The following is a 26,402-nucleotide window of genomic DNA, read 5'->3' as shown; positions in this document are numbered from 1 at the left end:
GTTCATATGGCTTTAGTTTCTTTCTGGTCTGTTCTTTTCCCCTAGTTAACTACAGATGAGATGTCTTTATTCTTTGGAAAAACAAATCATTCTAGGCTAGGAAAGTAACATGTAACCAAGTGTAACAGGGGACCCAAACCCTGTTACTCAGACACAATGGAGGGGGTGGAAAATCCAGTCAGCACATCCGGAGCCTGTGCCAAAGTGATCCACGTGAATGTGGGAGACCAGGAAAATGGCATTAAGAGAGGAAAACTGTGGGAAACGTTTAGGATGGGATCAGGGATTGAAGCAGCCAGTCCAGGAAGAGGAGATCTGTATCAGGTAGCCAGGGGGCTCCTGTCACTTTAAAAGGATGTAGTGGAAGAAGTGCAGGCTGAGCTTTAATTAAGAGAGTAAAACCCCTGTGCCTGGCTGGGGGATGTGACAGAAAGGGGGTGGGGCTCCCAGGCATATAAACCCAGGGCCCTGGGCCAGAGCAGGCAGCCAAGCCTCGCAGACTGCAGGGAGAAAGCTCTTATAAGGAAGCTGGCTGTAGGAAGCAGTGACCAGGCACACCCAAGCTACCCACAAGGGTAAGAGCAGGCCTAGCTCTGGGAGTTATAGTTTGTGGGAGGCAAATGTTTTGAAAGGAGTTTGCATATATTTCAGTTGTATTGGTATATGTTTGTTTCTGTTTGTCGAAGACCTGGAGGACTGGGAGTGGCTGTAGGGGTGAAGAAGGCCACAAGTGGGGTACTGGGTAGGTACCCTCTGCTGCAAGGCTGAGGCCCAAAGAACCAGGGACCAAACCAGTGGACCTGGGCTGAGGAACCTCAGCTGGAGGAAAAAGGGGCCGAGACCAAACAGGCCTAAGCCCAAAAAAGTGTTGAGGTCCAAGTCTAGGCAGAGAGATGGGGAGTCTTTGGGGCATTGGGGTCTGAACTCCAAGCCGAATGGGCCAGGGTGAGCCCCTGGAGTAGAAAAAAAGGGATTAAGAAGAGCACCTGGAGCTTGCCATCTTCTAAGGGCGCTCATCCCTCTTCATTAACAACATCAAAGGTGTGGCTGGCAAGACATCAAGGGAAGACCCTGAGAGGCAGGAGTGAAGGTTGATCAGGGCACCCTGGCAGCCCTAGGGCATGTCTTGTTACACCATGTTATATTTTTCTCTTGGGCCCATTTTTACAATTCTCCCCTTAAAAGTATGTACTTAGGCTGCAATCCAATTCATGCACACAAACAACTGATTATGTGCAGAAAATATCTTCTCTTACTATTTTGGAAAACCAGCAACATTTTTTACAGGCAACAAATTTTCAAAGTATTCTTCATGCGGTTTTTCTGTGAGATATGTAAGTATACACACACATTTATACAAGTTGTGTATTTTTTGCTGCCATTTAGATTCCTGCCCATGGACCAACATTTTTATGGTAAGTAATCTTTTAAAGACCAGTCTTGAAACATTACTATTCCATGCAAAAATGTCTACTTACTAAACTAGCTGGAAATACACATTTAGTTCTTAAAGTTACAAATAAAAACATAAAAATACCATTTGATAAACAGGAGAGTTTAAGGCCTTACTCAGGCAGAATGCCCATTGACCGCACTAGGCATTTTACTAAGGAATTTCCTGAGTAAAAAATGCATAATTTGAGCCCTAGGCAACACATCCTGCATTGTGCCTGATTATTTAGAATGGATTACTTAGAAATTGGTGCCTGATTATTTAGAATGGATGTGCAACATCTTGCTAGCATTCAGAGGGAATGCATGTGTAATTCCTCAGATACGTTGCTGAAAATGTCACCTGTAAAATGCTACAATATTTTTAACTTAAAAAGGGTACTGACTGTTTGGCAGAACTAGAACGTTGCATACTGTTGAGGTTGCAGAGCCAATGCGGTTCTCTCTTCAGAAAATCCTGTAAATGTCAGTTCCTCACCTTCATTTACACTTTGGTCAATAAAGTTATTGACAATGAAAACTGTCATGTACAGTAAGAGCAGAAATAGAAAAGGTTTCCATCCAACAAAAAAGGCATGGGACAAAGTGCTGCCATACTTGACCTAGGGAGCAGATACATTCCAGCATGGCATTATTCCAATTATTCTAGTATGAATGGCAGAGTTATGGTTGCTTTTCAAGGTTGCAAAGCTGCTTTCAGTAGGTCAGGTTCTGATACCTGGAGTAGTGTCCTGGGATTAATGAAGGACTAAGGTGTTACTCAAAATAAGTAAAGATATCTGAAGCTAGACAATTCTTAAAAGCACAGGAAATATCCTATTCCACCTATTAGGTATGCAAATGGCACTTGGATGTTCAAATATATGATTCTATTCCACCCAACTTAAGTCCATGGAAAAGTATTAATTCAAATGGTGAGCAAGTCCTCCAATTCCCTACTTTTTTATATAGTCCTAATGCCAAGATGAAGGTACATTAGCAAAGTAATTGAGACTCATAGCAGAAGTGATATCTATTATTAGATCAACTGGACCAATGTAGTTGGTCTAATAAAAGATATCACCTCTAGCACAAGTCCTAATTACTTTTTCCTCTAGACCAATGCAACTACAACCTGGATACCATTAGCAAAGTAGACGTGTACAGGGTGGAATTGGATCACAGGATGCATCGCATGTAAGCACCATGGCCCCCTCCCACTCCTGTTGGTCCACCACTGCATATGTCCAACCCACACCGCTACCAGTAGTTCCAGTTCAGCAGTTGTTCCAGCAAGAAAAAAAATGCACTCAAACAAGATCTTAGGTGCCTCATAGGGGGAACAGGATCTTCTTTTCACTCAGTCTATAACTTTCTGAAAGCTGCTCCATTTGAGCTGAAGAGTCACTTGTCTAGTTTCAGCTCAAAGAGCTTAAATCATTCTGGAAAGCTTACTCTAATTTTGTTTCCCATTTTGTACTCCCAGTGGGTGCTTATCATCAGTTAAAACATCTCTCAAAAATTTTTGCAAACGGATGGGAATTACATTTGTTTTGCATTCAGACAAATAGAAGGTGGCTTTTTGAAAGCTTTAAAACTTTTGCCCTCTTTGGTAAACAAATGTGTTGGCAAATTTGAAGACACTTCGTTCAAACACACGTGTTCCTACATTTTTTTTATTTGTTTAAATGGAGAACCATAACCAGGGAGGAAAGCAACTTTCTTGGCAGACAGATATATATTATGTGAGCTTACTACAAATGTTTATACCATGCTTCTGAAAATTATGCTAAGAATATTAATAGACTACCACTGCGTGAGAATGTATCTCCCTGATCCTCTGGGATTTTTTCTTTTTCGATTACATTCTCATCCCTGGTACAATCTCATGCATTCCAAAGTCAACTCATTTGCTCCTCAGTCCTTTTACAAGCCCATGGATAAACGATCTCTGGAGGATGGTTAGGCAGCATATTGATGGAGCAAGCATGCTTTGTAGTTTTTCACCACAGAATTTTCTGCAACCTACAGAAATAAAAAAAAATGCTGATCTCCACAGGAATCTGGCAGAAAGGCTGCTGTGTTTGTTGACCCCCTTTCCATGCCCTCTTAAAAACGGGATGTGACAACAAGTGTTTCTGTGTACCTACAACCCTTTGTCTCACCACTACTACCAAAGAAGAAAAATATAGTGCCTTTCTTACTGCACTGGAAAGATTACAGCAGATCTGTGAAGGGTGCACTGGCTGGTCCTACTTTCTCCATCCTCCTCTAAGCCAAAAGTGATCTATGCCTTGTAGGGTGCCCTGTATTTTGGCCCTCAGTCTCAGGGACATCACTTTTGATTAGATTGCACATTCATAGTCACATCCTTTTATGTTTGTTGATATTTCATGTAAACAATTTCTGTTAAGGAAATATTGCTATTAAAAACCAGGAAATCCAAAGTTTTCACACCTTCTATAACTCAGGCCTAGTGATCACACACATCGGACCATATTAAAGTTCTGCTGTTCCACATACAAAATACTGCAGATGTTCCAGGTGGCTGAGCTGCAGTTGCTGTGGGAGCTATTATAACTTTGAATTTCCTGGCTTTGGAATGGTTATATTTTCAAACATAACACTGTGTTCTTTTCTATGTAAGAAATGCTGCAATCCTTTCCACTTCCTGTGGCATATCTGCTCTGGAATCCTGCTCAGATGGCTCTTGAACTGGTGGTCACATACTTCCCTACTTCCCTTTTTAAGAAAGGATTAAAAACTCTAAAGAATGCACTCAGCAGAAAAAAACCTGTACTATTGTGTACTGTGGTTAGAACAAGATATAAAAGCATTATAAAGTCTTGTGACAATATTAACACTACTCTGGCTAGGAAGAGTAAGGAAGGCTATGAGCCAAAAGCCACTGGATTCAAAAGAAGTGTGTCCCCTGAATTCAGTGCACTGCTGGCCTTCAAATAGATTCTGAGAGCCCATAAAGGGTTGAAGATCCAATCCCACCAAATTAAATACTCACAACATAAGAATATCTCAATTTATCTTAATAGCAAATTCAATAATAGAAGGCATAAAAGATATAAATGGCCAAAAAGTAAAGATAAGGCATAGCAAGCAAATGATTCAAATTTATAAAATACACATTTATCTCAAGACATAACAGTCTCATTGCAACAGGAACCCAAACCCTGTTACCTGAGCACAACAGAGGGAACTGACCCCTTATGGGAGCCGGACTGTGGAGACTCACAGAGGAAAGAGGATGCAGAAAGCAGCTCACAAGGGACTCAAGGTTGAAAGCCAGGGACTGCTAAGCTGGGAAAGGCTGTGAAGCAGGAAGAGCCAAACAGTTTGTTAGCCTCAGCAGCAACACTTGTATCTATCTTCCGGGGCAGTGGTCAGGTGACTGGAAGGGGCAGGACTTGGACTTGGCTATATATAAGCCTAGTTGCTGATCTGGGGCTGGCAGTTCAGGCCTGGAAGTGGTGGGGAAGGGAATAGAGAACAGAGCTGACTGACAGTGAAAAGGAGGTACTATGGGGTTGGAGGGAATAAAGACAGCTCCTTTTGAGGGTGATAGTTGTTATGGCTCTAAGGGACTTGTTATAATTATTATTATTGTTATAATTAGATGGTTAAACTTTTGTGTTCTGGTGTTCTATGTATTTGAATTTTATACCTGAGGACTGGGAGTGGCTGTAGGGATGGAGGAGGCTACAAGCAACAACCATGGTTCCATGGTTGCTGCTTGTGGCCTCCTACAGTCCGCCCCCCCCCCCCGCCCTACTGTGGGGCTGACGCCCAGAGACCCACAGCCTGAATCAGCTGACAAGCCTCAGTTAGAGAAAAAAAGAGCTAAGGCTTAAGCCTGGACAAGGGTTGGTGCCTAACGGGCCCAGCATTAGTCTGGTACACAGAAAGAGAGAGTGAGAAGGAGAGTCCCAAAAACAGGCAGACAGGGAACCATCAGCAAAGCGTGGGCATGGCTAAGAAGGCCACGAGAACAGCCCAAGAGCACCCCAGAAAGGATCCAGTCCCCCACAAACACCATCCCTCCAAATACACTGGTTACCAGCAAATTGTGGCAGGAAAGAAGAAGGAGGTGGAGTAGACTGGGGTAGTACTGATGGGAAAGGGCAGGGACAAAAACTTGGACTCATTACACCTATCAATATATGAAGGTAAAGTATTCTTAATATTTAAAAGTTCTAAAGTCTTTAAAAAAACTCTAACGGGTAGCCACTGTGTTAGGGAAAGGACCTTTTTGCCTGTGTTTCAAAACTAAGCCTTTAAGTAGTGCTAACCAGGCACGCTTACAAGTGGGTAATTCAGCAAGAACTGTAGTTCAGGACTGAAGAGCAAAAAATCCATAGTGGACCCAGGTTTTATACACTATGGCTCGGCTAAAATATAAAAACTTACTAAAGGTAAAAATGCATATAAACATTCCTAATAGGTAATACTTTAATTAATATTCACAAGCATATTCTTATTCCCTAAATTAGTGCTATCTTATCTGAAATTAGCCTTATTGATCATGAAACCACTAAGTGTATTCAAGGTGACCTCACAAGCCTTATCTTAGGTTTTGTTCTATCCATTTTACTCAAGCTTTCTAAAATGGTTCACACCTTGCAGCCTTTTTTTGCCCAAGCATTTCCTTTGCTTGTTCTTCTCTTTGCTAAACTACAGTTCAAGTAGACACAAGTAGCTCTATAATAACCTATCCTTAAAACAGCTTAAGGCCTACTATGATCTACAGTACATTGAGTCAGGGCTCAACACTGCTTGGTGAAAAAGTCTCCAAGAAAACAGGTAGTTTTTTGCCACCTGCAATTTCAAAAGTTTAGTCAACTGATTTAGTTACTAACGTCCACTGTCAGGCCTTCACAACACATAGCTCCTTATTGCACCTGTATTCCCACAGAAATACACTTCCACCTGCTAATCTACAGTGTTTAAGCCTGTGCTCTAATATCAAATTATGAATGTTCGTGGAGTGGACTCGGTGATTGAGAGACCCCAGTAGGTTGGATCTCAGTGAGTGCATCTACATAAGATGCTTTACTACACAGTAGCATAGTTTACTGTGCAGTAAGCATTTGCATCTACACATACACATGCTTACTGTGCAATAAACCTCACTAATTGCAAGTAAATTTGCTACCTGCAAATGCAAGTAAAAAGTAAAATCCATGGTTTACTGTTTTTCCATGGGAAATGGAAAACCTGAATCCCTGTTTATAATGGGGCACTGTTTTTCCAGGTGAGAGAGCTGGCTTGACCATCCGAATCAGGAAAAGCAGTAGTGGATAAATGAAGGTGATATTGGGATTAGGACAGAATCTGAGCCAGGGTCTACTAACACAGGTGTTTTAATAGTGGGAGCTAAACTATCACAGACCTATTGCAAAATCACTATTACGTTTGGAATATCCAAAATAGGTTAGATTTGTGATGCACCCTAAGTTTTCCAAGGTTTTGTTGGTGCCTTGATTTCAACTTTTCACAAAGAAAGAAAAGCAAACTAAATGCAGTTTGACTGGAATGCAAGGGATTTTGGACATGGGACAGCAGTGTTGAATCGTGCAGCAGCAATTAAACCTAACCGTTGCTAATAATATCTTCCAAAGCTGTCAGGAACAGTATTATATATGTATTTTTAGCCTTTACACAGACAGCAGGATCAATATGCACTAACTTTGCATCTCACAGCTGGAATCAGAGCCACTTCATTCCGATATTATTAAAAACCTCAGAAGAACCACGAGATGTTGGCACGTGCAGATGTTTTTAAAATGGCGCATAATGAGGGTTCCAGAGATGCACAACTCAGCCTCCCAGCTCAGAGTTTTATTAGCCATTATTTTGCTGAATCTGGCGCAATTACATTGAATGCAGTAAAATAAATAAATAAAAAGCACCCATTTTTTACAATGTTCCCTTCCTGAAACTGACAAACTTATTACTATTATAAAAAGAAAAAAGGAGAATAATTTTGGAATCCTTAGATTAAGTGGTTCTTAACCTTTTTGGATTCAAGTCAACCCTCACCACACTCAAGCCTCCCCCCGCAACATCTGTGAGCACCCAGTTTCAAAACTAATGTACAAATTACAGTGCTTACCTCCTTGCAGAGGGGCCAGACAATGGGAATAGGGTATTAATAAAGCAAGGACAAGACAGAGCCTGAGTTTATCTGCTTATCTCTTGACACCTCATATATATGCCCTCACACCTCACAGCACCCTTGAAAGGATCTGGCGGCACCCCGGCATACTGTGGCACCCTGCTTTCTGATGTGTTTCTCTTTTCATTAGTGTTCAGGAACCCACAGGGCCCGAGCTGGCTTCACCTGCTTTTTCTTTTTTTAAAAGGTGATTCTGAAGCAGTAACCCCCTCTCCCCCTGCCCTGACTGAGATCCAGCTCAATACCAAGCCACTAGGCATGCTGGGATGTTTTTTCCACAACAGCTTCCTACCTCATATATTCAGTTATCAAAACTATCCTGCTTCAGTCAGGCATGGGATCCCAGAACTCCATGAAGCCTTGTTCTTTGAAAGGTTCCTTGCTCCTTTTCTCCCTTGCTAAAAACCATCAGTCTGAGTTGTTCTTTCAGCTTGTAAAAGCAGACACAGTCGTCATCATTTGAATTCCCAAACAATCATCAGATAAACTTGGGAATACAAGGCCTCTTCAGGAAGCTTTACGCATCTTAGAGTATTAGACTGCCCTGAGAAACAGTAGCCCAATTCCAAACATTTCTTTAAGGTTTTTTCAGTTCTATCATGGTTATTAAACTTCAGGCATTACACAAGCCTTCATTTGAATTGAGGGAAAACCTCTTTTGGAAATGCTAACACATAATATCCCCCTACACACACTTCTTCCTGTTTGTTATTGTTCCTGCCTCTTTGGTTCATTTTCTAAGCCTTCACAGCCTGCTTTCTTCAAGGATAGTTTCATAGTTTCTAAGGTCAGAAGGGACCTGAGCAGATCATCTTAGATTGGTGAATGTTTCTTTCTTCATTCACCATGCCCTTCCAGTTTTGTTTCATAATCAGAAAATTGTATGGTCCTGAATAAGCCCTATTTTTGCAAAGCAAACCTCATGTTTGGAAGACAGCTGCTTTTGATACTCAGGGAATCCTTTTTCAATAACATGCCAAATGAAATAGTGCACTTATTAAAAAATCTCCAGGCATGCTTACACATAGGTAAAATTCATATAAATATAATTTTAAATAGATACCCAAACCTAGTATAGAAAGAACTCTGCCCACCTCAGCCTCCTACAAAAAGGCTCCATCTTCAGTAAATCCACTCCTGTTGAACCTTGTTGAACCTCATGAGATTTCTTTTGGCCCAATCCTCCAATTTCTCTAATCACTCTGAATCCTAGCCCTACCCTCCAATAGTAAATATGCTGCACAAATATGCTAGACAAATTGGAGAACTGGGCTAAAAGAAATGTCATGAGGTTCAACAAGGACAAGTGCAAAGTCCTGCACTTAGGACGGAACAATCCCATGCACTGGTACAGGCTGGGGGCTGACTGGCTGGGCAGAAGCTCTGCAGAAAAGGACCTGGGGCTTACAGTGGACAATAAGCTGATTATGAGCCAGCAGTGTGCCCTTGTTGCCAAGAAGGCTAAAAGCATACTGGGCTGCATTGATAGGTGTGTTGCCAGTAGGTCAAGAGAAGTGATTATTCTCTTCTATTCAGCACTGATGAAGCCACACCTGGAGTATTGTGTTCAGTTTTAGGCCCCCACTACAGAAAGGATGTGGACAAATGAGAGAGAGTCCAGTGGAGGGCAACAAAAATGGTGAGGGGGCTGGGGCACATGACTTCTGAGGAGAGACTGTGGGAACTGGGCTTATTTAGTCTGGAGAAGAGAAGACTGGGGGGGATTTAATAGCAGCCTTCAACTATTTGCAGGGGGGTTCAAAAGAGGATGGAGCTAGACTGCTCTCAGTGGTAGCAGATAACAGAAAAATGAGCAATGGTCTCAAGTTGCAGCAAGGATAGTTTAGGCTAGATATTAGGAGGAATTTTATCACTAGGAAGGTAGTAAAACACTGGAACAGGTTACCCAGAAAGGTGGTGGAAGCTCCATCTTGGAGGTTTTCAAAACCTGGCTAGACAAAGCTTTGGCTGGGTTGATCTAGTTGGGGATTATCCTGCTTTGAGCAGGGGGTTGGACTAGATGTGATCTCCTGAGGTCCCTTCCAACCCTAACTTTCTATAATTCACCTCATGTGGAGAAGCCTGCTTGTCCTACAAGTCAACAAACGTAGGCTCTAAAAAGCATGTTCCTCCTCTCCCCTCTGCTGACTGTGTTCATTCCACCTAGATAGAAGATTTCTCCTCCCTCGAGGTTTCAGGATTTTTAAAGTTAGTCCATATATGGCATTTCACACCTGGCACGTCAAACAGAATCTTGGGGACATTTAAATGAACACCAAACATTCTGCAGGTTCATTTTTACCCCTGTGCTTTTTCCATGTTTGCCTAAAGCAAAATACAATCAATTTAGAGATTTTCATCAGTAAAAATGTTATTTATAAATTAAAAGGAAAGGACCTCACAACTTTTAATTAAAGGGACTCCATCAATTTGAAAGAAACCTAATCAATTAATAGAAAGAATTAAGAACAGTTTCAGGTATTACACTTGCCTCTTGTACCCTCTTGTGGCTTTGCAATACACTGTTGTGTCTTTTTCGAACTATTTTTTCCCCTGTTGTTGTGTGAAAGACCCAAAGAAACAGCAGCTAGTTAAGTGATTAAACATGAAAGAGATGGAAAATGACTATGCAAAGTGCTGTCAAATGTAGAAAATGGTATAATGAAGAAAAATATTGTTGTAATGAACCTCAGGTTAACACACAGTGCTGGCAGCTAGGAAAACCATCTTTTGACTTATGAAGTGAGCAAATGCAAAGCCAAAGTCTGTTCTGCTTACCTGGCTGATACAGTTGAGATGGCACAAATGTAACCGAAGGCAGAACTTAGACACTCAGATGGAGTAATTGTTGAGAGAGAGTGGGCGCATCTACTAGTGCACATTTACTACTCAATAACCAAAATTACTGCACAGTACGGGTGCACATCTACATATGCACACCCTTACTGTGCAGTAAATTTGGTGACTTACACCAACTTGGGCATAAATTTGATAGCTGCATGATGCGTGTATCAAATTTACGCCCAATCAGTTACTGCATGGTAACACACATGTAGACACTTCACTGCATAGTAACACTGTATGTGTGGACTGACTTGGGACTAACTTTAGTCCCAAGTCAGTCCACACAAACAGTTAATGTGCATTAAGGCCTGCACATGTAGACGCCAGCCTATTCCTGCTTACTGTGTAGTAAATGCATGTATAGACACAGGCAGTATGGAACAAAGTCCCTTTTTAAGGTATAATGTAATTTTAAAAATTGCAGAACTAATTTGGCTTTGGTTTGGGGGTTTGCATTAAAAAAAGAATTGATAAGTCCACTCTACTTTCACTACCTTATGATGAAAAATGTCCAAGTCACTACACCTTCTCCATTTATTCCACACAATGAATAATCTGCACTGTAATTTAGTTTAGTCAAGGAATGAAAGGTGGTAAAGGTAAGGGTCTGGTGAAGTTGGTTAAATGTTCCTGTCTCATTCTTAAAGAGTTAGAGCAATTCTTTGTATCAGCGGTTCCCAAGATCTGACAGATTGTGCACTACCAATTTAAAAGATACAACCTTAAAGACCGCCAATGATTTTTTCAGTACCACCAGCAAATTTTTGTCGTATAAAGTAATTATAATAAATCTGGTAACACGTACCACTGACAGGTTGTCTGAGTACCACTGGTGGCATGTGTACCACAGATTGGGAACCGCTGCTTTATATGGACCTTAGCTCACAACATCTCATTCAACTCTTCCCTGTGGCATCTCTTCTTGGGCCTGGGTAGAGGCCAGGTTGTCTGTTGTTCCCATTCAGCCTTGAATGTTTGCTTTTCAGAGTACAGCCAAAAAGTGCAAGGCACACACTTCATAGCCTCTACTATGTTCAGTGTCAGTTCAGTAGCGTGTTTGTTCTGGTCAAACAGGATTCCATATCTCCTCCTCCATATGTTCTCCTTCCATATGTTCTCCTCCAGCACTGCCTCATGTGTGCTGTGGAGAGACAGAGGAGAGTTTTCTGAACAGAGACTCATCAAGCTTGCAACAATGGCCAACTCCATTCTACAGTTTTTGGTGAGTAAGGGGCTTTTTGAAGCAAACTGCTGCCACATTTGTTGAAAGTCTGGTGGAGAAAGCAACTTTCATATAGTCCTATATATAAAAGGAGGTGACAGCTAATCGATTCATGGAACCCATAGTCCCCAGTGCTTCAAACCCCTATTTAAGCCTTGTTCAGGAACAAGAAGTCAGTTGGAGTCTATTCAGGATGGGGCCCAATAAGATATTTTAAGGCATCCTTAAAAAGAGTTATTCTGTATATGGTTCCTTTTACCACACACCCAGGAATAACCCATGGTTTTTTTTATATGTAGTCATAAACAAAAAAATAAGTTCTTTTTGCACACGGCATTGTTTTTGCCTACAGGGGCTTTATTAGCCAAAATTTAGCAATCAAAATTGGAACTAAATCTAACTCCATAAAACCTTTATCAGCTCCCTTGTAACACTTGGGTTCTTCCACAGAGTTTGTTACAGGAATTCACAATGCATAACCTACAGACCAAGCCCAGTGGGCTGTTTGTGGAGGTGACAGCTCATTAAAAAAGGGTGCAAGAGCATAGAACCAGATGCTTCCCAATGCTTAATCCACTTCATTAACAAGAAGCTCTAAAGATCATTCCACAAATCTGAAGGGAGATGACAGTGAGGCAGTACACATGATGTGGTAGCACTATGAAAGGCTCCCCTGGTCTGATGTTAGACTGCACTGCAGCAAGTCAATGTTACGTGCATGAAAGGCCTCTGGCATATGGCAGCAACAGAACTGAGAAGGAAGATAAAGACACCTATTGGATTACCTGTCAGCAATCAGAGGTCAAAAAGGTATTGCAGACAGCCTGGGTTGAATATATGATAGGTGCTTAAAGTCTGGCTCATGGCCTAGATTGGGCCCACGACAAACTCCATTTTTCAGGAGCCCCTACAGTGCCTGCTCCTTCTGGCTGCTGCTGCCAGCCCCAGCCTTACTACCCAGGCACCCCGGCCCATCCACCTCACACCCACCACTGGGAGTGGGACACAGGCAGGCAGGACGCATGGCTAGGTACCTGGGATAGGGTCGCAGCTGGGAGTAAGATGGGTGGGTAGACCCGGGGAGACCCCAGGATCTGGAGGAGTCAGGGGGGAGCAGAGCTGCAATCTGCAGAGCCCCAGCCTTGGAGCAGCTCCCTGCCCAGTCGCATGCCATGCCTGCGCCACTCCCATCTGGTCTTTATGGGCACAGCCCCGGTTCTGCAATCCCATGCTGTCATGGCCCTGCTGCTCCCAGGGTCTCTACAGAGACCAGCTGAGAGCTGCTCAGGTAGGGGCTGCTGGGAAATGGAGTCTGGGCACTGGCCAGATCTGCCATTTTGTTCTCCCCTGATTTATGATCTTCACAGGTATAAGAGGCCAGTAAATGATGCCCTTCCTTACTCCACAAGTTAAGTTAAAGAATGAAAACTCATTTCCTGCATGAACCAAACCTTTTATTTTTTTTAAAGGTATAAAATCCTATATTCCCATAGCATATTTCATCCTGAAGTGTCCCAAATGCCTTAGATAGTATGTGTCAACATGTGTGTGTGTGCATGTATAGGGTGATGCATACATGTGACTGCAGAGACAGGACACACAATATTCTGTTGTGGAATTTCACAGAACTCTTACTCTCAACTTTTCCCATATTGGGATTCTCTCCAGAAGCCGGCCATGAACCTGTCCTTTTCAGTAATGCAGGGAGGGCAGTAATCCCTGAGTACTGATTGTCATCCCCAGACTGAGCACTTCTGAAAGATTTTATTGCCAGTCCATTATGATTAATAACTCTAGTATTTGCAAGCGGTGTAGTCATTTGCACTCCAATAGGCAGAGCGCCCCAAATAAGTGTCAATAAAATGTTCAGCTGTCCATTGTACAATACACAGATTCAGGCGATGTAACCAGAGAACTATTTTAGGAATGTTCTGAAGGGCTTGATTTTTTTTTCATTGGGATTAGATTGGAAATTTTGCAAGGTTTAGACTAAGTTGTTGAGCAGATAAATTAAGCAGGCAGAGTGTATTTAAGGGTGCTCGATAAGTGAATTTTATGGGAGGGCTCCACAACTTTTAGATGCACATCCCAACTACATGTGGAGGACATAGATATCTATATACATATGCAGAATATGAGTTGTTTCATCTAGCACTGAAATCCATTTAGTTCTAAGCTAAATCAATGCTGCTTTTAAACTATGTTATGTTAAACATCAGGATGTTTATCATATGTAACAGACTTTTTGGCATGGACTAAGAGCAGGAAAATGGAATGTGGTTAATTTTGTCACAGTAAGTCAATCTTGAAAAAATTCAACATTTCCACATCTCAGTAAATGTGATGGTCTCAAAACTTGGTTTAATCTGAACTCTAGAGAAAAATAAGCTCCTCAGAATTCTCTTTGAAACAAAACATTCTGTAAATATTTTATTATTTTGATTTTATTGACATGCCAAACTGTTTTGTTTCAATAAAGTCATTTTGACTGTTTTGTTATGTATTTGAAATAACAGGCAAAATGAAACAGTTGAAAAATGTCCCACAAAAATTTCAGTGAAGGTACAATCTCAGTAGTAGAGATTAGGCTTCCAAGTAACACTGTTCTAGTACATTGTTTCATTGCTGATTTACAATACAATCCCCAACCTGTAGCCACTCGAATCAACAGAGCCAGACTCAGATCCCACTCCAAACTGCTGCAATACCAACCGCATGACAAGGACAACAGAATCCCTCTGGTTGTCACCTAAAGCCCTTAGCTTGAACACCTTGGGCACAATATTAATTACCTCCAAATCCCTCCTAAAATTGAGGACCATCTCAATGCAGCCTTGGGGGCAAGCCTGTCTTGGCTTACAGGTAGCCCCCCACACCTCAAATGATCACTTTCCAGCAACAGACTACTTAATTCCAGTTCTTACCATGCCACCATGCATTGCTATAGACCCAGAAGCATGCTGTACCCCATCATCAACACAGATCACATCGTTACTTCACCAAGAAACACAGATTATAACCCCTGGGGTTCATTCATTTGTTCCTCTACCAAAACCATCTATACCAGCAGTGGGCAAAATGGTGGATCTGGCTGGCAGCTGGACTTCATTTCCCAGCAGCCCCTACCTGCATGGCTCCCAGCTGGTCTCCATCTGGTTCAGCCCTGACCCTAGCCCTGTGCTGTCATAGCCTTGCACTGGAAGGGCCTGGTGCTCATGGGATTTCCATGGAGACCAGCCAGGAGTGGTCCAGGCAGGGCACACAGCTGGTTGGGGAGCTTCTTCGGGACCAGAACCAGAATCTTGCAGTGGTGACAGTGGAGGGCCAGAGCTAGTGCACAACCACGATCCACTCCCTGCATACCCCTGCCTACAAAACCCACGCACATCACAGGGGTGTGCAGGATCTGCCCTGGCTCTGGCCCCCTCAAGATCTTGGGGTCTCCCCAGCCCTGCCCATCCATATTGCTTCCAGCCACAGCCCCATCCTGGGCACCCAGCCGGGTGGATTGGGGTCTGGACTGAAGGATGCTGGGGCCCAGTGTGGGGCTGGTGAGATTAACATCTGTGGATGCCATTTGCAAGGCTTGGGATATGGTGTAGGGGAGGAACAGAGATGCAGATAGTGTCCCCTGGCATAGGGGCAAGAAATGGGCAGCCTTCCACCTAAGTAACATCCTAATTAGGTCATCAAGGTGTGGCAGATGAGGAGGTGGGTGGTTGGCCCAGAAACAGGTGGGTGGGCCATTGGTAAACTGGCCCCAAGAAGGCCCCCTGTTACAGATCCCCTTGTGAAAGAATTAATAGACACCAATTAAACATCAATTCCAGAAATATGTGTGTACACACACACATGCATGCATGTACACAGAAACCTGTGGCAGAACTCTGTTTCCTGGGCATTTTATGACTGACCTCAGAGTAGCTGTTCTTAAAAAATATAACTTTAAAAACCGTCTAGAATGTGAAACTGTGGAACAAGAAATCATCCACAGACCGGATTGTACTAAGTATAATCTTAACAGAAACTCTGGATTTTCATCCTTTTAGCTGAACTAGTTTTTATAACCCCTTGTTTGTCACTATTCACTTGTCACTATTGACCTATTCAACCTACCTTTTCCTCTCAGCAGTATCCCCTCCCTGTAGTCTTTGTATTTCAATTCCCTTTTGTTTAGAACCCAAGCTTTTTGCAAGTCTGTTCATAGCAGCTGATACAGAGGTTGTTGCCTAAAAAACCTTATGCTTCTCTGGACCAGTTAGCCCCTAAAGTGCCGTCCTGCCATGCCTTCTGCTGACTTTGTAGGAAGAACTCTATAAAGTTAGATTTCCAAAACCTTAAATTCAGTTAGGAGTCCAACCCTATTTGAAAGTGAGTGGAGGTTGAGCACTCAGCTCCAGTTGTGCCTTTAAAAATCTCTCTTCGGAGGAGGAAGAGTATGGGTATTCATCCAAATACAGACCAGCCCTAAATCTGATAAGCTCATAAGAGCCCACAAATTCTCAGCCAAGATTACTGCAATACAATTAAAGCCTCATCACCCCTTCTCACCTTCCCATGCATCTCTCATTCCCAGGCACAATGTCAATATTAAGTACAAAGTTGAGTGACAAATCCACATCAATTTCAGACACTCTGCTCCCATAGACAGAAAGCTTGTAGAGGAAATTGCCATCACAGAAAAAGGAGCAGCTTAGTTTAAATTAATTTTAAAAGGACAGAGTATAATGTATCGATCCCAGCTTTGCCAGAATAAAATATTAACCATCTAACCCTCCTCCATACCAGACAGTGTTGCTAGATCAATTAAAAACAAGACAAATTTTACTGCCCAAGAAAAATTGCACAGGGAGATTTAAAATGGTCTTTACTTCATAGCACTGTCATTACAAAAGCCTCTTATTTTGATTAAATTTAAAATATTTTAGTACAGAAAAAGGAGATTTCATTTCCTTTTCATAGGCATATTCCTATGAAGGGAGGAGAATGTGGCTAAGTTCCAAGCAATGGAAATAATACAATATATTTTGGGCTAGATGGGTTATATGTGATTTTTTCAGATAGGAAGACTGCTTCTTAATTTGGCAGTCTTCTAAAAGTACCCCATATATAGAGGTGATATCTAGCAGTGGTTCTCAACCTGTTTTGTATCAGAACCCATTTGTGAACATTAGTGGCCAGTCCTGACCCAGTGCCCCTCACTCCTGACCCACCACCCATTGCCCCCCAGGTCCCAACCCCCCAAGCTAAGTACAGTCAGACAGCCCAAGACTGAATCAATTCAGTCTTTGCAGATTAGTCTACACTGCACAGATTAAACTGAGAAACAACTACACATATATTTACCTTTGATTCAGAAAATACAGCCACATGCCTGCAGTGGCTCAGGCCAGAAGCTGGGGGCATTACAGCATGGCTTTCTAGCACATAGCCAGCACAGGCAATGTGTTTGCTTCCTCTTCCTGCTGACCCTGAGGTCTCTGAGATTGGAAGTCCAGAATCACAACAGCAGGATTCTGCAGGGTTGCTCACCACTTCCTCTTCCTGGTTCCAGGTGTCTCTGGGATTTGTAGTCCATATTCACAGCCAGCACTAAGTTTAGCAGCAGGGCAGCTCTGTACTTCAGGGAAGGTGGGTTTAACCCCTCTCCCTGGCCTCAGACTCCAGCCAGGGTTTGCCTGGGGCGGGGGGGGCGGGCAGTCCCTGCCTCTACCCTTACTCCCCAATAGAGGTGTGCAAAATGGGACCTATTCAATTTGGATTCGGCCTCAATTGGGGGCAGTGATTCAATTCATTGATTTGGATCACTATCCCCGATTCGATACGGCCGAATACGAATCTGAAGATTTGATGCTGATTCAGAGAATCAGCAATTCGGCCATAGACACAGCTTTAAATGTTTTTTCTACATACCTTGAGGCACCAGGCCTGGCTCATGAATGCTGCTATGCTTGGGCGAATGGAGCATCCCACAGGAGTGCGGGCGGGCTCCCCCCTACACGGGCTCGGCGGCGAACCCAGAAGTGGACCAGAAATACTTCTGGTCCACTTCCAGGTCCACTGGGAAGTGTGCTGGGCCCCTTCCCCTCCACCCAGGCTCAGCAATTGGCTGGAGGGGGCCCCAGATACCCCCACCCAGACCTAGGAGGCACCAGTCGTAAAGCTGGGAAGGTGGGGGGGGGGGGCCCAGCGCACTCTCTGGTGGACCTGGAATTGGACCAGAAGTGCTTCTGGTTCATTTCCAGGTCTGTTTCCAAGTATGCTGGGGAGCCCCCTGCACTTCTTTGGGTCACTCCCTGCACCCCAGCATCGCAGCATTCACAAGCCACCTGCTACTTAGAGGTATGTAGAAAAAACATTTACAGCTGTGTCTATGTCCGAATTGCCAAATCTCTCCAAATTGATTCGGAGGGTTCTGGTTCAATTCGGACAGATTAAAGGGTCCTCTGATTTGGATTGGGAGATTCAGCTACTGAATTGGGTGGAATCTCCACCAAATCGAATCAGGGACCGAAGCTTCGCACAGCCCTACTCCCCAACCCTTCTCTGCTGGAGCAGACGGCACAGCTCAGCCCAAGGCTGGAAAGTACACTGGGATGCTGGAGGACTGTGATTTAATTTGAACCAGGAAGGGGTCTGGGATAGAAGTTTCATAAACCAGTCTGACCCAAATCAGTTAAATCTGGTACTACATTCAACCAGGTTTATCTTAAATCAGTTTCAGCCATTTTGAAACTGGTTTATGTGCACTGAGCTTCTGTTCTGTTAGAGGTTTAAACCAGTTTCCAATCACTTAAACTGGTTTATGTGTAACTTCTGTCCCTAGCCAAACTGTGTATATGACATGGGGGGGCCCAAACAGCCCTTTGAGGCTAGAACTCTGCCAGCCTGCAAGCAAAAAGCCACGGTTTCCCATGTTTTTCTCTCTTAAAAAAGAATCCATTTTTCAAATTTGGTCATACATTTTTAAAGTTTGTTTGTGACCCTTTCATATATTCTTGCAACCCACTTTTGGGTCGCAACCCACAGGTTGAGAAACACTGATATATGGGATAAAGTAAGAAAAACCACACAATAAAACGTAAAGCCATTTAGTAACGAATCTGCCTCACCTGCACTCTACCAACTGATCATTCTTCCAGGGTCTTATCCTACTGACCCCAACTCCATAAGCAACTTAAAAAAAAGAGTTTGCCACAGAAGGGTTTTTTACTTCTTCCTTCAAATGAGAATTTCCCTACCAACTTTCTCAACAAACCTGAATCCCAGTCTAAGGTCCAGGATGGTTTTAGCATAGTTTGCAGCTTTACAGCCATGCTACAGAAAAAATGGGAGCTTTATAATAATGTAAATGGAACATTCTGTAGCTTGTCAGTAGCACAGGCAGTGGTCCGTTCTCTCCCTGGAAAGCCATGGGCTACTGGACTTACACTTTATGACACCATGTCATTTCTTCAGGATTTTATGGTGTCCTCTGAACTGGCCCTAGCCATCATATGGAGGGAAGAAAACTATACCCTATTTCTTCTTAACTGTAGCCAGTATGAACAATGGTAGAAAACCTGAGGAAGGAAAGGAAGTAGTACTTACTTACTACCTCCTATGTGATAGCTTCTCCCATCACCTCCCAGCTAATTAGTTTCTGCTTTATCCTGAGTGCTGGGTACAGTAATCAGAATACAAAACACCTCATCATTTTCTGGACCTGTCACTCAGGACTCAGAATAAGATTCACCACATCCCTTTCTAGACTTTTGGTAGGTGGCCTCTCGAGTACTATTTCACCTATTAGGCATCTGAGTTGACAGGGCTGCCAGAGCGTGATCCTAGTCCATCCTGCTCCATGTAAAATGGGAATAGGTTGTCCTTCTGTTCGCTGATTTTTGTGACTTTGTTTAAAAGCAAAGCTGACAGGATGTTACAAAAACAGATGCATTAATGGATTTTCAGGAACTCAAATAGGATGGAATAGGTCACTTTTAACACCTAACAACTGTTTTTCAACACACGTCAAAAATGCCCAGAATACACATAGGACATACAGAAGGGAGGACAGTACTGTCCAACAACAGGAGACATAACAGGATATAAGGTCAGAGACGTAAGCTGAGACAGAGTTTTGTAGGGCCTTGAATGAAGGACACAGATATTACAGTTTATATTCACAGCAAAGGGGCAGCCCGGGGAAGGGTTCAATGAAAAGAGGTGACAGGGTCGGTACAGAGAGTGACTATAAGCATAGTATCAGCAGTAAGAAGAGATTGATACGTACTCATATAATTGTCCTATCACCTATCAGACCAGAAAGAAGAAAGGCATACGTAAGAAAAATCAAACCTGTAAACAAGCTGTAATAGTATTAACTGGACGTTGCACAGACAGGAAGTAATTTGAGTGGAAATCTTGAATCAAAACTGAGCAAGAGTTTAGACCATCCTAAATTCTGATTAAAAGAACTATGAAAGAATAAAAGAAACTGCTTTGGGACTGATAGACCAAGAACACAGATATCAGAGCCCAAAGTTATTAAGATTGTTGGCTATTTTACATAAATTAATTATAACTGCAGCTAAAAGCCATCTAAAGTTTGTCGGGCCAGTATTCCCATGTACAAGCTCCAGTAAATTCTATTCAAAAGTGACTAACTTCTTATTATTGCGATAAACATGTCCGATATTTAACAGCATCTCCTCTGGTTATCTCTGTAGTGGTTATTTGAAAATTATAAGATTTCTTTTAAAATAAAAGCCTGCCTCTGACTCCTCATTTCCAAGTAAAGCCTTTGTTTGGCTAATTATCCTTAACATGCTGAGGAAAGTATAATCATGATCAAACAAAACCAGCCCCAGTATTTTCATGGGCAACCAGAGTCTGTATTTGAGTTTGCTTTTGAATCCAGAAGGTGAAGTCACTGCAGGGGAAGTGAGTTCCTCTTTTTCCAATATAGGAGCAGTGATAACAATAATGCAGAGTAATTGCATTTAGATTGTTAATGATCAAAGGCCTAAGGTTGCCCTCAAAACTGCATGAAAGCTTTAGAAGAAAGACCCTGGCCACTGTTATTTATTAAGGGCTTAAGAACTGATCCAAAGCCAGATGAAATCCGCAGGTGCAGGATCAGGTGCCTACTGCTGTCATGTGCAGTGGAAGTCAATGGAGGGTACGGGTGCTAAGTGCCTTGCAAAATCAATCACTAATCTACTCCTAATCCTAGTTACCAATTGTAACTGTTAGGAATCTATCAACAATTTCAACTTGAATTTCCATTAAGATTTCAAATTCTGTAGAAGAAGTAATTTACCTGATTTTGCCATTTGTGACATTGCAATTCACAAGAATATGAAACCAGCTTTCTCAGGCTTGAATGTTATGTTGTGCCTGCAAGCACTGACTAGGAGCCATAGTTATGCACCTATTTATGTTGGTTTGAACCAACTCATTGGTTGCCAGGATCAGAAGTGAAAAGGAGCCTCAGTTGCGATTTAACAACAGAATCTTGATGTCAGAGAACTTAGCTTCCTCTTCTCTGCCTATAATTATATGGAATAAGTAAAAAAATGACAATGGAAAAGCCCTCAACAAGTGGAGGAAGTACAGGAAAGGTATAGAGGTCTCCTTCAGGAATACACAAAGGTTACATCCTAGCTATGCTGCCAGAAAAAAGTCCCACTCAGTTAAATGAATTTCCTCCTGTAAAACTAGGCCTTAAGTGTCTTCTTTTTGGCTCTAGCCCCTTTCACAGCTTTGGTCCTAGGTGTTCTTTTTTTGCCAGAATTACAGGGACATTTAAAAAAAAAATACAGTTATATTTATCACACCTGCATTCCTCCTCCTAGAGATTAGAGTTTTCTATGTTCATTTTATGTTTGATCAGTGCAGTCTTGCAATATAACACCTTGGGCACTGAAATTCTCTTCGTGATAGAAAGGATGTGACTGCGTATATGTTTCCTGTAATTTCACTTCATCTCCCTTGAGTGATTGTTATTCCAGTCTCCATCTCCCATTTATTTTTTCATCTCTTTTCTCCCCTCCCCTCAAAATGATTTCATAAATGTCTGCAAACAGGCACTTCAAGCACAGAAAAGCCTTCTCAGGCTACGGATTTATCTGGTGGCTAAAATTAATGGCAACACAATCTGACATAACCATCTGTTTCACAACTCCTGCTGCTGATCTTAAGGAGATCTAAACAGAATAATACAACATAAAACCTATATAAGAGAGCCAGCACTCTTGGCCTTATTCATCTGCCTCCACACGCCAGACATCAGTTTCTCTATCCCTCTTCCTTAGAGACCTCTTAGCTGATTCTTCCTTAAAGTCCTCTTAGTTGACTCTTTGCCCTATGTGCCTCTGTAGCCTTTCTTTCTCAGCCCCACTCATGGGAGACCAAGAAGTATTCAGAGACACCTTTCCAGTACCATGTGGCTAGGGGATAACCAGTATGTTCCCATGCTTTATGGACCCTCACTGCAACCTACCCACAGAAAAAGTGGGTTGATATGTATCCACCTTCAAAGGTTACTTTACTGATCTCAGAAAATCATGTTACTACTATTAGTCTTAGTTCATTTAGCACTTCTAGAGTTCTTTGGGTTAATTCTGTAATGTTGAGATCACTGGGTGCTAAGCACCACTTCATGAAAACATCCAGACAAAGCCACGTTTTAAGTATCCATCATGAGTATTAAGTTTAAAGCAGACACAAACTATGCATCATACCACACATTTCACAAATTCCAGTAATGCTGGATTTGCTGCCCTGAACCATGAGCCTCGCTGTCACAGACCACACTTGAAATGTCTCTAGCCCAGCTTCCTGTAAGCTTACTGCAAACATTTCTCGAAACAAAGGTATCTCAAGCACAAAAGTCCTGTTAGTCATTCTTCCCAGTGTCCTTCTGGGAAGTGGATCCCTAATCCTACTCCACAGCCTGGGAAAGCTGTTCTTCTCACTGGATGCATCTACATGTGTACTAATGCACTTTTACTAAGGTGCATCACATTTAGTACCTCCAATATGAGGTACTAAATAAATGTGCAGGCTGCTCTAGCATGCAGTAGCGTGCAGTAGCATAAGCACATACTTTTTTAGTGATGCTTAATGTGCAGTAGCCTATTCTACTGCGCATTAGTGTATTAGCATTTTTTATGCGCCACTTTAATGCACAGTAGAATAGGCTACTGTGCATTTAAGTGCATGTGTAGACATGCCCACTGAGTCTCAGTCTTCCTGTTGGATCCTTTTCCTCTCTTCCCAATTCTGCTTCTGCTATCACTAAGGTCTCTATTCAGTTCAGACAAATTGAAACAGTCCTTCTTTACTTAAAAGACTATTTCCACTGTGTCAGAGAAAGCACATTACCATTTAGGCTTACCTTCTGTCTGCAAATTTTAGGACACCAGAATTGGAGTGCAATGGAGTGTTATGGGGGGGTCCTTCTGTGAACATTTCATATGATTTATAGCCCTGCGAAGAACAAACTGTATTTACAAATGGAGACATTAGAAAATATGAACCTTTAAGCTTTCAAATGTTTCATCATATATTATCTGGCAGCTTATGATGTTATATATACTCCCAGAGCTATTGAAGCAGGCTGCTTGTAGGTTGTTGTTCCACCGTAGAAATTCACATCAGTTTGCATACTATCATTGTGGATTTGGGGAAGAAGCAAGAAAAGCACATGAACCTTGGAAACATGACTGCCAAAGCACCTCCCAGAATTAAGCAAAAATTGGCAAAAAGAAACAGCTGATGACTATAAATAGTATCAGGAAACAGCCTTATTGTAGATTTCGTAGATTTCATAGACATTAGGGCTGGAAGGGACCTCGGGAGATCATCGAGTCCAGCCCCCTGCCCAAAGGGCAGGAAGTCAGCTGGGGTCATAGGATCCCAGCAAGATAAGCATCCAATTTACTCTTGAAGGTGTTCAATGTAGGTGCTTGAACCACCTCCGCTGGCAGACTGTTCCAGACCTTGGGGGCTCGGACAGTAAAGAAATTCTTCCTTATGTCCAGCCTGAAATGGTCTTGCAGGAGTTTGTGATCGTTCGACCTCGTCATCCCATGGGGCGCTCTGGTGAACAGATGTTCCCCCAGATCCTGGTGGTCACCCCTGATAAACTTGTAGGTGGCCATCAGATCACCCCTGAGCCTGCGCTTTTCCAGGCTAAAGAGTCCCATGTCTCTCAGCCTGTCATCGTAAGATCTGTTTTCCTGACCTCTGATCATGCGCGTGGCTCTCCTCTGGACTCTCTCAAGCTTCTCCACATCCTTTTTGAATTGTGGAGCCCAAAACTGGACGCAGTACTCCAGCTGCGGCCTCACTAAGGCCGAGTACAAGGGGAGAATGACGTTCCGGGATTTGCTCGAGAAGCATCTATGGATGCACGCCAGCATCTTGGTCGCTTTACTAGCCGCAGCATCGCATTGCAGGCTCATGTTCATCTTGTGGTCAATGATGACCCCCAAGTCTTTTTCTTCTGTAGTGCTATCCAACGTAGCACTGCCGAGCCTATAAGGGTGCTGCAGGTTTTTCCTCCCAAGGTGGAGAACCTTGCATTTTTCGGTGTTAAACACCATGAGGTTCTCGTCTGCCCATTTGCTGAGCTTGTCCAGGTCAGCCTGGATCACCCGCCTATCTTCTGGCGTGGATGCTTTGCCCCAAAGTTTGGTGTCATCGGCGAACTTGGCCAGTCCACTCCTGACTCCAATGTCCACATCGTTAATGAAGATGTTGAACAGGATGGGTCCCAGGACAGAGCCTTGAGGGACCCCACTGGTCACAGGGTACCACGATGAGTGACTGCCATCAATCACAACCCTCTGGGTCCGACCACGAAGCCAATTTCCCAGCCAGCGGATCGTGGTGGAGCCAAAGCCACAACCGGCCAGTTTGGCCAAGAGGTGATCATGGGATACCAGATCAAAAGCTTTTTTGAAGTCAAGATATATGACATCAATCTCTTCTCCCTTGTCCAGGTGATAGGTCACCTGGTCATAGAAGGAAATGAGATCGGTCAAACAAGACCTACCCGCAACAAACCCATGCTGGCTGTCCCTTAGAATGTTAGCCTGGGCCAGTCCCTCAAGGATGGCCTCCTTAATAAACTTTTCTAAGATCTTCCCCAGGATAGAAGTCAGGCTAATGGGCCTGTAGTTAGCCGGATCCACTCTCCTCCCTTTCTTGAAGATTGGCACCACATTGGCCTTCTTCCAGTCTTCGGGCACTACACCAGAGCGCCAGGAGTTTTCAAAGATCCGTGCCAGGGGCTGGGCTATGACGCTCGCCAGCTCCTTGAGTACCCTGGGGTGCAGGTTGTCAGGGCCAGCTGACTTGAAGGTATCCAGCTTCTCAAGGTGTTCCTTCACGAGGTCAGCATTGATGGAGGGTAGGGGATCCCCCTCACCCAGATTTCCCTGTCCCATAGCAGGCATGGGCATCCCGTGTGACTGATGAAAGACTGACGCAAAGTACCTATTTAATAGGTTGGCTTTTTCCTGGGCGTCAGTTGTCAGTTGCCCCCTCTGGTTTAGCAGGGGTCCAACGTTGCCCTTGCTTTTCCTCCGGCTCCCCACATATCTGAAAAAGGACTTTTTGTTGTCCTTGATGCCTGAAGCTAGTTGGAGTTCAGTTGCAGCCTTGGCTTTCCTGGTTTGCTCCCTGCAGGACCGGACCAGCGCGGAGTAATCCTCCTTGGAGGTGAATCCCATACTCCATCCTTTGTAGGCTTTCCTTTTTAGCCACAGTAGGTCCGCTAGGTCTCTGGAGAGCCAGGGGGGCTGCTGTGCCTTCTTGCTGCCTTTCCTCCGTGTTGGAATAGATTTAGCTTGTGCACTGAGGATCGCTTCCTTGAGAAGCAACCACTCTTCTTGAACTCCCAACTCCCTGGGGTCATGGTCCCTGAGGGCCTGACTGACTAGCCTCTTGAGCTTGTCAAAGTCGGCTTTTCTGAAGTCAAGGACTTCTGTGTTGCTGACTGACTTGCCAGCTTTACGGCGGATGGTGAAGGTGATCAGCTCGTGGTCGCTGTCACCCAACTTCCCATCAATCACTAGGTCGCCAATTAGGTCATCCCCCGTAGCCAGTACCAGGTCAAGCAGCGTTTTGCCTCTCGTTGGCCCATAGACTTCTTGAGTCAGGTAGACGTCATCCACGCACGAGAGAAAGCTTTGCACCCGCTCAGTTTTAGCTGAGTGATCTTCCCACGAGATGTCCGGGTAATTGAAGTCACCCATGACAACCAAGGTCCTGGAGCAAGCGGCCTCAGTCAGTTCCTGGGCGAACTCCTGGTCAAGCTCGGGACTTTGAGTGGGAGGTCTGTAGTAGACTCCCACCGTTGTGTCCCCTGTGCCGAATTCCCCATGAATTTTTACCCAGAGGGTCTCTAGCTGTCCATGCCGGTCGCCAACATCAGCTTGCAGGGACATGTAGCTTTCCTTCACATAGAGAGCTACACCCCCGCCCCTTTTGTCAACACGATCCCTCCTGTACAGGGTATAGCCCTCTATCCCCATGGTCCAGTCATGGGTGGAGTCCCACCAGGTCTCCGTTATCCCAATGACGTCATATTTCTTTGCACTGAGCAGGAGGACGAGCTCGTCCTGCTTGTTGCCCAGGCTCCTGGCATTAGTGTACAGGCAGGCAAGTGTGCCCTTGGGGGCTCTTGCCTTTCCCACAGATTGTGCCAGGGCTGGGGCAGGGGTG

This window comes from Crocodylus siamensis, chromosome 3, assembly GCF_052110815.1.
Source record: "Crocodylus siamensis isolate JL-2025a chromosome 3, ASM5211081v1, whole genome shotgun sequence".
Lineage (NCBI taxonomy): Eukaryota > Metazoa > Chordata > Crocodylia > Crocodylidae > Crocodylus > Crocodylus siamensis.
This window is presented reverse-complemented; position numbering follows the sequence as displayed.